This window comes from Hemicordylus capensis, chromosome 1 (assembly GCF_027244095.1).
Source record: "Hemicordylus capensis ecotype Gifberg chromosome 1, rHemCap1.1.pri, whole genome shotgun sequence".
NCBI classification, from domain to species: domain Eukaryota; kingdom Metazoa; phylum Chordata; class Lepidosauria; order Squamata; family Cordylidae; genus Hemicordylus; species Hemicordylus capensis.
In genome coordinates this window covers 243,840,456-243,853,831 of record NC_069657.1, presented here as the reverse complement: position 1 = coordinate 243,853,831, position 13,376 = coordinate 243,840,456, and positions in this window count along the sequence as shown.

Here is a 13,376-nt window from a genome sequence, read left to right as displayed (position 1 = left end):
ATCAAACATAAGCATCTGACATCAGATGCCTCTGATGCCAGTTGCAGGGGAGTATCAGCAGGAGAGAGGGCATGCCCTCAATTCCTGCCTGTGGGCTTCCCAGAGGCATCTGGTGGGCCATTGTGTGAAACAAGATGCTGGACTAGATGGGCCTTGGGCCTGATCCAGCAGGGCTGTTCTTCTGTTCAGATGCAGGGCACATAGTTAAGCCACGCCCCCTGCATTTCAGACGCAGGGGGCAAAGCTTAGCTCGCTGAACGGGCCGCGCAGCCCCATTTGCGAGCTAAGTCCAGCCTGCGCTGTGTTCTCAGCACGGCCAGAGAGGCTCTCCCTGCATTTTAAAGGCAGGGAGAGTCACTCCCAACCAAACTGCAAATGTGACGCTGGTTTTGCTTGCAAACAGGGCCATGCAGCCCACAAGCAAAATCCGGCCATCACCGTGCACACAACGTGGCCAGGAGCGACTCTCCCAGCCTTTACAAGTTTAAAAGGCAGGGAGAGTTTAAAAGGCAGGGAGAGCTGCTCCGTCCACACTGTGAAAACGGTGCTGGCCGGATTTTGCTTGTGAATGGGGCCATGCATCTTACATCCAATGCAGGAGCATGGCTGGGGTGCGAGGCATCCACTCTCATTTCCTACCAGAGAATCAACTCTCAGAACACCTCAGACATTGAAAACAACAAAAGCCAGTGCCCCATGGCTTGTCATTTTGGGAGTGGTTGGCACCCTATGTGCACTACACCACAACTCACTCTGGGTCACCCTGGTGCCCCACAAGTGGAGTTATGGGGCTGCTGAAATCCCCGTTATTCCCTATGGGGGGGAGCTTAAAGATGTTCAAAATTCAAAAATTCTTTAAAAATCACCCCTTTCACCAATTTATTTGAAATCTACCACCTGACCCACTCTTCTTCCCCCCCCCAACCTCTTTTCTGCCCCAAATCTGCCACAAAGACATCTGGCATCTGGTGGGCCCCTGTGTGAAGCAGGATGCTGGACTAGGTGTGCCTAGGCCAGATCCAGCAGGGCTATTCTTATGTTCTTACATGCCAACTTCAATTTAAAAAACAACAACCCATCCCTTTGCCCAATATCTTTGAAATCTAGGTGGTAGCTTCCTTGCACCCATTGGGCACTACCATCCACCACAACCCACTCTGGGCCACACTGGTGCCCCGAACATGGAGCTATAAGGCTACTGAAATCCCCCTTATTCCCTATAGGAAAAATCTTAAAGATGTGCCAACTTCAAAAATTTGTTAAAAATCACCCCTTTGCCCAATTTCTTTGAAAATTGTTTCCACCCATTGGGCACTACCACCCACCACAGCCTTTTGCCCCTGGAACCCCTTTTTTGCCCCGAATTGATTTGGATTCAGAAAATTCATGTACAAATTGAATCTAGGGTAATTCGGGGGACAGATTCAGACCCAAAACAAATGGGGAGTGATTCAATTCAGTTACAAATCAAATCAAAAAAATTGATTAATGCACATCTCTACCCTGGAGGGAGAAGCTGGGACCAGACTGGGACACCAGCCTCCCCCAGCCAGGTCTCTTTTAAGTTTGCTACCTCATGTCATATTTTGATTAATAATAGAGATATCAGAAGATGAATATGATTAATACTATGAGATATCAGTGAGTGGTCACACTTTTGGATATGTTGTGTGCTACACACAGGTGGCAATGTCCTCAAAGGGCAGTGATTTGCATAGTTGTCCTACATATGCACATCTGGAGTCAGCATTTTCCTCAAATACAGCACGAGGGTTAAAAAGCACTTTTCACTGGACAGAGAGCACTGAGTTTGATGTAGTTGTCCAACATGAGGAATGAGCAGAAGGTAGGTGATAAACCACTAGAGGATCATTGGATCATTTAGAGGATCATTGGATCATGCTGACTGCCAGAATTTTTGCCAAGCATGAGGGGAAAGATAGCCATTGCTTTAATCCAGCTTGGCACTTCTGAGGTAAGAGTGCATACTCAGAATCACTTAACACATTGTTTGTGCTTTAAGAGATGCTGTATATGCACTCTGGCTTCGTAGATTTTGCATATGTTGGTGGACCATGGGGATTCTAGGCGTGTGTTTAAAAAAACAACAGACTATAGAAAACTGAAGTCACCCCTTCTCTGTTCTGCATCACTAACATTGCATTTCCTTATGTTGACTGACTGGAAGCAGAAGCCACTGCAGAGGAAAATGGCCAATTAAAAAGCAAAAACAAGCCCACTAACCACCATCAGAACTTTATTTTTGAATGCAGAGATCTGACTCATATGGGTGTTAGGATTTCCAACACAAGGAGCTCCAAACAGCTGTTTTTATGCTGGATTATAAAGAATGCAAACTTCTCCTCTTGGAGTTATGCTGGTTTACATACTGCAGTGTAGGAATGGGGCACCTACACATCTTCTGTCCAATTCTAAGCTGTGCCCACTCCAAGGTGTTTCCAAGTTTGCAGAGCCTCCATGGCATCTAAAAATTGCTTCACTGCTCTAGTTATGCTATTCCAATTATTCCCAATGGGAGCAGCGTTGTTTCAGAGATGACTCAGTTCTTAGTCACCTCAGACACTCCGTGAGCTCAGAAACAATGTGGACACAGCTCAGAATCAGTGCAAGCACCCTTGGATTGGCAGGGTACTGCATGGCATGGTATGCAAGCAACTACCAGGAAGGATACTGCCTGTTGAGTTTATTGTCTTCATGAAATGCAACTATTAACCATTCAAGAGCCTACTTCAGGGAAACTGTTGTTGGGCAGTCAGAATCACACAGTTCACAATGGCCAATGTGCAACCTAACTGTAATTACTCCTCAAAACTGTGCATGCATGGAGTCCAGGTGAGCAGCAGGAGCAGGGCACCCTCCCTGTGTGATGCTGGGTCTGTTAGAGGTTGCTGATTTTTACCCACAATAGGTAAAACAGCAGAGCACTAAGGAATGAGCACACGCTCCAGTTACAGAGTAGGTAGCAGAGGATGGTTGGGATATTGCAGCTATTTAGAGAAAACACATGGAGATCCTTGTGTGACTAAACACTAAACATTTATTGGTTAAATACACTTAGACAGGAAAGACCTATCTCTAATCTAAAGGACTACACAGTAGATAGGTAAGGAGAGAGAGAGAGAGAGATGTTTCCATCTGCTCTCTAGGAGGAAAAGGAAGGATTGTGACTCAGCACAGGAAGTGCTGCAGAGTCAGTTCAGGGGTCATAGAGTAGGGACAGATAGGGAGACCCTTACTCACTGTCTCTACTCCCAATGCCCCTAGTGGTCATTAGGACAGTTTGTGCAAAAGGTCGATGCACTGGAAGTTCATCTCCAACACCCTTCTCATCACCTGTCGCACCTGGTCACGATTCCCATCTTCTCACAAAGTATCTGGAATCTGTCTCTGGATAATGGCTTAGTTAATCCATCTGCCAGCATCTCTTCTGTGGGGCAGTACCTCAGCTGGACCACCTCTTTTTCTTGCAAGTCCCGAACATAGTGGTACTTTATGGGAATATGCTTAGTTCGAGATTTCATCTTCTCCATTTGGGAGATCTAGATACAACTTTGGTTGTCCTCAAACATCACTGTGGGTTTTGGTTCCTCGATGCCAAAGTCCAATAGTAGTTGGTGTATCCAGACTGCTTCCCTGCATGCTTCACTTGCTGAAATGTACTCCGCTTCTGTGGGTGATTGCGCAAAAAGTGACTGCTTGCGGCTACTCCAAGTTATGGCTCCACCTCCATACAGGAACAGGTGTCCACTTGTGGACTTGCGGTCCGTTCTGTCCTCGCCCCAGTCTGCATCCACATATCCCACAAGTTTGGGATTGCTGTTTGCTGGGATCTCCAATACATAATGTGCAGTACCTTTCAGGTACCTTCCCAGTCTTTTGACCACTATCCAGTCCTTGTTCGTTGGCACACTCACTTTTCTGCTCAGGATTCCTACTGCTGAGGCAATGTCTGGCCTTGTCACTGTGGCTATGTACAAAAGTTTTCCAATTGCCTTTCTGTACTGGTTGTTGGCTGGTAAAAGCTGGCTGTCCTCATCTTGCTTCCAGAAATCAGCATCCATTGGCGTGCTGACTTCATTGGCATCTATCAGTCCCAGGCATTCCAGAAGATCTTTTATCTTCTATTTTTGGTTGAGAAGGAATGTTCCATTCTCTTCTCTTTCTAGTTGGATGCCAAGGTAATATGAGATGCTTCCGAGTTCCTTCACCTCTATTTCCTTGTTCAGGTGTTGTACAATTTCATGACTGTCTTGCATTTCCTCATGTGCAAGAATCAAATCATCAACGTAAGTCAGAATGTAAGTCCATCTATTGTCTCTGAGTCTAGAATATAGGCAGGGGTCAGCTTTTCCTTGTGTGAACCCCTCCTTAAGTAGTAATTGATTGAGTTTCTCATTCCATGCTCTGGCTGCCTGCTTTAAGCCATAGATGCTCTTTTGCAGTTTGCACACTAGCCCCTTCTTTCCAGGTTCCTCAAAGCCTGGTGTTTGTTGCATGTAGATGTCTTCCTCAATTTCCCCATGTAGGAAGGCAGTCTTTATATCCAAGTGTTCAACTTGCATCCCTTTGGCTGCTGCCACGCTGAGCAATGTTCTAATTGACGTGTGTTTCACAACTGGTGCAAAAGTCTCATCATAGTCCTGACCATAGACTTGGGAGTATCCTTTGGCTACTAGTCTGGCTTTGTAGCGCTGTACATCCCCTTCTGCATCCTGCTTGACTTTGAAGACCCATTTGCATCCCACAGTCTTTCTTCCAGTGGGTAGTTCCACAAGTCTCCAAGTCTCATTTTTGTGCAAGGAGTCAATTTCTTCCATTGCTGCTTTTCTCCACTTCTCAGCTTCATCAGCTGGCACAACCTTTCTATATCTTGCCACGTAGTGGGTTCTTGCATCTCTCCTCCTTTAGCCATGAGTGAGAGTCTGTTAGGAGGAACCCCTTTGTTATGCCTCTGTGAGCACCTCAGTTCTGGTTCTGGTTGTGCAGCCCCTTCTGAATCTGGCACTGATTCCTCAGGATCGCTGCTTGACTCCAGATCCATTTGAGTCCAATCATATGGCTCTTTATTCATCTGGATTTCTGGGGAAATCTTTGATGCTTCACCTTTATTTGGTCTTTGTCTTTCATCGAAATACACTGCATTGCAGACTTTGACCTTTCCACTTTTTGGATCAAGGATTCTGTATCCTCTAGATTCATAGCCAACAAAAATTCCCAGTTCACATCTGCAATTGAGTTTGGTCCTCTTTGCTTTGGGAATATATGCATAGGCCATTGAACCAAACACTTCAATGTGTCTTAGGGAAGGTTTTCTGTCGTGCCAAAGTTCAAATGGTGTCTTATTTGTTGCCTTGGTTGGCAATCTGTTTTGCAGGTAGTTAGCAGTCATCACTGCTTCACCCCAGAACCTGTCTGCTAGATTGGCATCATGCAGGAGGCATTTGGTCATTTCCACCAGAGATCTGTTCTTTCTCTCAGCTACCCCGTTGAGCTGTCCAGTAAATGGAGGGGTAGTCTGGTGAGAGATACCATTTGATTTCATAAATTCTTTCATCTGGTTTGACATATATTCCCCTCCATTGTCTGACCTCAAACACTGGGGCTTCCTTCCAAATTTGTTGTTCAGCAGTGCAATATATTCTTTAAATTTCTCAAACACCTGGCTTTTCTCTCTTAGAACATACACATAGCAAAATCGGGAGTAATCATCAATGAAAGTCAGGACATACCTATTTCCACCTGAACTGACCAGTAACGGCCCACAAACATCTGAGTGCACCAGTTCCAAAATGCTCCCGGACTGTACACTTCCCCTTGCCGGAAAGGTTGGTTTGACTCCCTTGTTAAGAATGCAACACTGACATCTGCTGGCCATTTCTGGACATGCCCTTATATTAAATCCCTCGGTTAGTTTCCTCATTTGGGAGTCAGTTTTAAAGTCTAGGCTTCGGTGGCCCAATTTTCTGTGCCATAAGAAATCACAATTTTTGTGTTGGCAACTACTTGCCATGTTTACTTGTGCAGTAGCACAGTCCACTTCAAAGACCATCATCCCGCATGTGGGCAGTCATGATTAACTCATCACCTTTAGAGATGTAGCATGCTTCATTTTCAAAAATTGCTTTGCACCCCTTCTTGTGTCCATGCCCAATTGAAATCAAGTTGACTTGCATCTCTGGCACGAAAGTGCATCATTTATCTTAACCTCATAAGCTTCAGTAGCACAGCCACAAAGTATCTTTGCTGTCCCCTAGCCTGCCACACTTATCTTCCTTGAATCTGCTAATGTGACATCCGATTTGTAGCATGTGTCGAGTTCGATGAACAGATTGCGATCACAGATTATATTCTGGGATGCACCTGAGTCCAGGATGAAAGTGTGACCCTGTGTTCGCTCTCCTAAGGTAATGCTGTAGCTCTTGGCATTACTACTGGCCCTTTCAGATAAGCCACCTTGTCTGTGCTTCTCCTCCCTTCTTTGTTTGTCGCCATGATTCATCCCTGTGTTTACTTCATTGCCATGGTGACCAGGTCTGTGCCCTCTGAGTTTCCCGCTCTTTGGATATGCTGATGAGTCACTGAGGCTACTTCGCTTGCTAATGCTGGAATTACTTTGCCTGCTGAAATGTGCCAGAGTGCCATCGCTTTCAGATTTCTTCTGTTGCAACTTTATAATAAAATTTCTCAGACTAGACACGACATAATCAACCTTCAGTTCACAGTGAAACAGTTCAAGAGTGACAATTAGGGGTTCAAAACTTTTAGGCAGGGATTGTAGGATTGCCCCAATTAGAATAGTTACATTCAATTCACATTGGTTACTCTTCAAAAGCCTGTTAATTTCTAAGATATTTGCTATGTGGACTTCAAAGTCTCCCCCTTCCTGCAGTTTGCTTTCACATAGCCTTTTATACAGGAGAAGAGCTGCGTTTGCAGAGACTTGGCCACATTGCTTTTTCAGTCTTCTGAGGCTAAATCAGTATCCCGCACATATATCAATAAATAATCGCTTATACTCAAAATTAAAAGGCCATACACGTGTTGGTTTTTCTTGTCCCATGAGGCTTGAACAGCTTCATCTTGGGCTGGTCGTTTCTCCATGAGCACTTCAAAGATTCCTTTTGTCATGAAGATCACTTTCATTTTGAGGGCCCAGGTTTCGTAGTTATTGCCATAACTACGAAATTTCGTAGTCACAGGATCCATACTGCAGTTTCTAACTAACTCAGCTGCACTTTCAAAAATGAAAAATAAAATAAACTCTGCATGTGCCTAGAAGCCTGTTGCACCTGCTGGGCCCATAACCCTGTTAGAGGTTGTTGATTTTTACCCACAATAGGTAAAAGAGCAGAGCACTAAGGAATGAGCACATTCCTACAGAGTAGGTAGCAGAGGATGGTTGGGATATTGCAGCTATTTAGAGAAAACACATGGAGATCCTTGTGTGACTAAACACTAAACATTTATTGGTTAAATACACTTAGACAGGAAAGACCTATCTCTAATCTAAAGGACTACATAGTGGATAGGTAAGGAGAGAGAGAGATGTTTCCATCTGCTCTCTAGGAGGAAAAGGAAGGATTGTGACTAAGCACAGGAAGTGCTGCGGAGTCAGTTCAGGGGTCATAGAGTAGGGACAGATAGGGAGACCCTTATTCACTGTCTCTACTCCCAATGCCCCTAGTGGTCATTAGGACAGTTGGTGCAGAAGGTCGATGCACTGGAAGTTCATCTCCAACAGGGTCAGCCACCACCAGGGTGCATACGATGCTATGTTATATTCTGCTACTCTTACTGTCCCACTGGGGCACAACTATCTGGCCACTACCTGGCTGAAGTTGTCAGTTAATTAATCAGTTTTTTTGCTCTTTCAAAAATGTAAAGGATAGTACTTACATTCTCTTTGTGCTCATGCTGCTGGGCTCCTATGTGATCGAAGAGAGAATGCTTCTGAGGTTTCCTACACACTTCCTCACTTAACTTCTATGTAAAACCCCTTTTGTACCTGTTAGCAACTCCTCTTTACAAGCTCCCCTGGCCTGTGTCTCTTACTTAAGAGTTCTGAACTCAACCTGAGCTGAACCAGGAGCTCTGGAATGTGGCTTCTCTCATAAGTTGACCAGTGACCCAACAACAGAAAGCTCCTCCCATTCTCCCTAGGCAAAACAGAAACTAAAACTACCAGCCATAAATTGCTCAAATTCACACAAAAACACACAGCCAGACACATGGGGAACCTTTCCTCTAGAAAGAAATGAGACCCACAAAATCACCCTTTCCTTCTGCTATTTTTTGCAAGCTTCCCTTCTCCTCCTGTTTGCTAGCTGCCCTAGCCTGGGCCTGCTGCCCAGCAGGTTGAGTAGCTCATTGTCAGTAACTCAGTGGCAGATTCCAGTGGGCAGTAGGCACTGCAGATCAGTCAGTCAGAGAGAGAAGTGGGGGTGTGATGGGTAGAATGGGGCGTGGATGAATTAGACTGGGTATGTGCAAATAGGTAAAGGTTTTTAAAATAATTCCTAGAATGAATGACATTACCAGGCACAGCTATGTGCCTGGTGATGTCATTCTGACTAGGAGGCTCTGGCAAGGGCTTGGAACTCAAGTAAAAAGTAGAGGGCTACAAAGAGAGAGAAGAGTACTTCAAGTGAATGACTGGCTATGAAGATGTCAACTAGAGCAATTCGGTTTCTGGGACAACCAGCTTCACTTCTTAATGAAGGACTACTTGGCCCCCTTGAACCCTATGAAGTTTTTTTCCTATTATTATTTCTTGTCAAATTTATTGCTACCCATATAACATGGAAACATTCGCATATGTGACCACAGATGATCAGTGTTAACAGATGTTGTTTTAGACATATTCTGTATATATTATCCTCTAAGAAAGTCAGTCAGAGACAGTACTATTGCTACTATTCAACATTTAAAACACCACCAGCTTTGGCCAACACAATTAATGTCTTCTTACATAGATAGACTGATCCTACACATTACAGTTTTCCCCCTCCCATTTTTTAGAGTGACTTGGTAGATAATTCCACTGAAAGAAATGGGACTTACAAGTAAATGTGGTTAGTACTGAGGTGTGAATCTGTTTGTCCACCTGTTTCAGGTAAGAAAACAGGTAAAGAAGCCACCAATACTCAGTATTACCCAGATTTTAGAGGCAGACTATGGATCCACTTCAACCAGTTCCATTTTGGATTGTGTGATAAGGGGCATGCAGTACTTTTAGTGAACTGAGTTTTAATATTTTGAGGAGGTACACCTGGTGCACCTAGAGAAGATGTAACTTCAGGTTTTGCAAACTATGGCATTCTTGCAGTCAGGGCGACAACTGTACTTACTCTGGGCCACAACTGTAATTACTCTGAAAATAAACATTTTCATTTTCTTCATAAGAAACTGGTGTCTGTCCTTGGGAAGCTATAGAACATATCTAAGTGGACCTTGGACTTACCAGAGCTTGCTAAGAGAAGCAGGTAGGGCTCAGTCCCAGCTATGCAGGATTGCCCCGAAACCTTTATCTATGATGTCATTTGCATGATATCGGCACCTAAACAATTATCAGCTGACCCATATTTTTTAAACAGTCAATACAAAAGATGGGCTGGCAATAATATAGGAGTCAAATATGAGTAGCCACATACAGTAGTTACCATTTCACCAGCTAAGAACTAAAAGACCTTCTAATTTTAATTTCAGACTCCTTTTTCATTAGGACAGACCATATCAAAAACAGGAAGGCAGGCAGATGGTACAGTCTGCAATGTCCCCCGCATTCTCACCCCTTAGCATGTTGATTGGCAGGGAGTCCATATGGTATATGCAGAGAATAAGGCTGGGGTGAGGACTTTGCTCAGGGGTAGAGCACAGAGGCGGATACAGTAGGGAGTGCCATGGCACCCCCTGTGAATGGATTGGGATACGACCTGCTTGTAGGCTGCAAACAGTGGAGGCTTTATGGCTGGCCGGCCAGTCAGCAGGCTTTTGCTCCTCATCCTCCTCCACCCCTGGCCCCACGGAAGTAGGCAGTAGCCCATTTGCTTTGGGCCTGCCACCCACTGGCCGCCACCAACAGCATGAATGATCACGCTGCCAACTCAGGAGAACGGGTGGGCCACTGAGGAGAGACAGAGCATGCTTAGCAAAAGGAAGGGTGCACTGAGCCCAAGTTGCAGCAATTCTCAGCCTGGGAGGGAACACAGGGCCAGATGGGGAAGCGTGGGGCTTCTCTTGCTCAGCATGCTCCAGTCCCATCTCCTCTTCAGCCACACTGCACGCTTCCCAGCCTGTCCGTCGCCACTTCCAGCACTGCACTATCCCAAATGGCTTCCAGCTCTGGACCTCCCCCCACCCCCACAGCTACCCAGGGTGGGGGAAAGGGAAGCAGCAGCAGCAGCAGAAAAGGCGTACAGCGCAAGTGCCTCTGCCTCAATATGACTCCTCATTCTCCTCCTCAGAGCAATGACACGTTTTTCCTCTTCACTTCGTGGTGCGTGGGAGGAAAAGGAATAATTGGGCATTTCGGGGGGGGGGGAGCAAGGTCCCATGGTGGTTCCACATACAGCAGAGTGCATTTGCAAGATAAAGAAAACCCAAGCCCCAAGATTTTTATATATATATTTTTTAAAAAACAATCCAGTGGCAGCCCGTGGTAGTTTCCTGCTGGATCTGCCCCTGGTAGGGCATCGCTTTTCCACACAGAAGATCTCAGGTTCAATCCCTGATATCTCCAGAAAGGTCTCCTGCCTGAAACCTTGGATTCCAACTGCCAGTCAGTGTAGATAATACTGAGCCAGGTGGACCAATGATCTGACTTGGTATAAAGCAGCTTCCTACGTCCCTATGGGATGTGGTGAGGTCATCCAATCCCCAAATTCAACAGTGTACCCATGCAGCACCATAGGTGAACCCATCATTCCCATCCATAGCAATAGCAATAGCACTTACATTTATATACCGCTCTATAGCCGGAGCTCTCTAAGCGGTTTACAATGATTTAGCATATTGCCCCCAACATTCTGGGTACTCATTTTACCGACCTCGGAAGGATGGAAGGCTGAGTCAACCTTGAGCCCCTGGTCAGGATCGAACTTGCAACCTTCTGGTTACAGGGCAGCAGTTTTACCACTGCGCCACCAGGGGCCCATAACGTTGCTATTTGTGGATAAAGAATATGATGAGGACCCACTTTAGTCAGTTATGGAATGTTCTATGCACTTGCAGGACTATCTCTAGAAATCAGAGCTGAAGAACGTGCTGCATCTTTGCCATGCTCATACACGGGCCTTCTGCAAGTTGCATTGTGTGTGACACATTCTGTAGCCTAGGCAATCAATCAATCCAAGATCCTTGCTGTGATGATCATCAGTCAACTGGGAAAGAAAGAAAGCGGGGGGAGGGGGATAAAACAGTAGCATTTATTTCAGAGGGGCTAGCTGTGTCATTCTCCTGATTCTTTTCCCTTTGCTTCATCTGCCCAATCTGCCCTGGCCACACCACATGTACAGTTCATGACTCAGCAGCATTATGCTCGGACACTATTAAATATTTACTTTCTGCAGCATAATGCAGCACTTCAGTACTAACAATTTCTGCCACAGAAATGTAAACGGAGCAGGGCTTACCAAGTTGCAAGTTCCCAGATGGTGATGAATAAGTAATACCGTACCTTGGGCCTAATTGCTCTAAATTCTTAGATACCTGCAAAACATCAATAATACATTAGAAGCTCCTCTTCCTAATTGTTTTTTCCTCAGCATCTAAAAATGAGAGAATGTAGCAGGAAAAAAGGGGATTCTCGATGAAGGCATTTCCTTTGAAAACCCTTGATTTACACTTCTTAATAAATAGATTTTGGAAACAAGCCCAAGTGAACTGTATCAAACTGACATTTCAGAAGTTCCTTGAAAACAGAAAAATGTAGACTTAAATCTTGGACAGAGGCTTGAACAACTTGTGACCTACAAGCTCAGTGTAGCTCACCAGTCTCCCACTGCATGCTGTCAGGTGTTTGAGAAATCTTAGACAAGTAACAAAAACAGGAGATTAACTGAGCCTCTCACAATCCATGGCTGCCTTGGTGCAAAACTAGTCATGTGCTTACCAGGAAGAAGAGCCTCTTAAGGGCCTAACTATTATTATTATTATTATTACATTTATATCCCGCTCTTCCTCCAAGGAGCCCAGAGCGGTGTACTACATACTTGAGTTTCTCTTTCACAACAACCCTGTGAAGTAGGTTAGGCTGAGAGAGAAGTGACTGGCCCAAAGTCACCCAGCTAGTTTCATGGCTGAATGGGGATTTGAACTTGGGTCTCCCCGGTCCTAGTCCAGCACTCTAACCACTACACCACGCTGGCTCTCTCACCACGCTGGCTCTTGAATCACAGTGTTGTTACTTAGGAAGTGGGCATGGCCCTAATTCTTCCCCAGAAACACCAATTGGGGAGAGGAAAGAGCCTAAGCCCTATACTGTAAAAGAGATTGGCGGAGGTGGAGGCAGAGACAAGCAGATTTCTCCATTCAGCAATGTGAGTAGTTTATTTATCTCTATATATAATTATTTTAGACATACCTGTCGCTAATCCCATGCATGGCAGTTCTTGCGAGAGTTTGCGAGTGAGGGGAGGGGTAGAGAAAGCGACAGCAGCTGGGAACATAAGGCCAACGGACAGGCCAGCAAACAGGCAGGCAGCAGGTGGATGGGTGTGGAGGGAAAGCCGCAGTGGTGGTGGCGGTGAGGGAAGAGAAAGCGAAGGCGGGGGGGAGAAAGCGAAAGCGGAGGCAGTGCGGGGGAGAGAAAGCAGCAGCATCTGGGGAGGGGGAGAGAAGGAGTATCCCCCAGGTCTACACACACACACACACAAACACACACAGCCAGAAGTGGTGAGTCAGTTAGCAGGAGTCTGTGGGTCTATTTATATTTGATAAGTAAATGATTAGCTATTTGCAAGATGTAAATAAACCCAGGTAATTGTTCCTGCAAGTTTGCAGAGCAATTGGGTCTTCTTTTGTGAACTTTGTTGTTTCTTTCACATTATAATATGGACTTTGCCCAGACTTCGAAGGGTTCAATGCAAATGCACTGAGGGATGAGAGACAGCTCCAGGCTCTGCCAATATTTATTTATTTAACATTTTCTATCCCACTCTTCCTCCAAGAAGCCCAGAGCGGTATACTACATACTTAACACAACACAATATCCCTGTGAAGCAGGTTAGGCTGAGAGAGAAGTGACTGGCCCAGAGTCACCCAGCAAGTATTATGGCTGAATGGGGATTTGACCTCGGGTCTCCCTGGTCCTAGTCCGGCACTCTAACCACTACACCATGCTGGCTCTCATGGGAAAT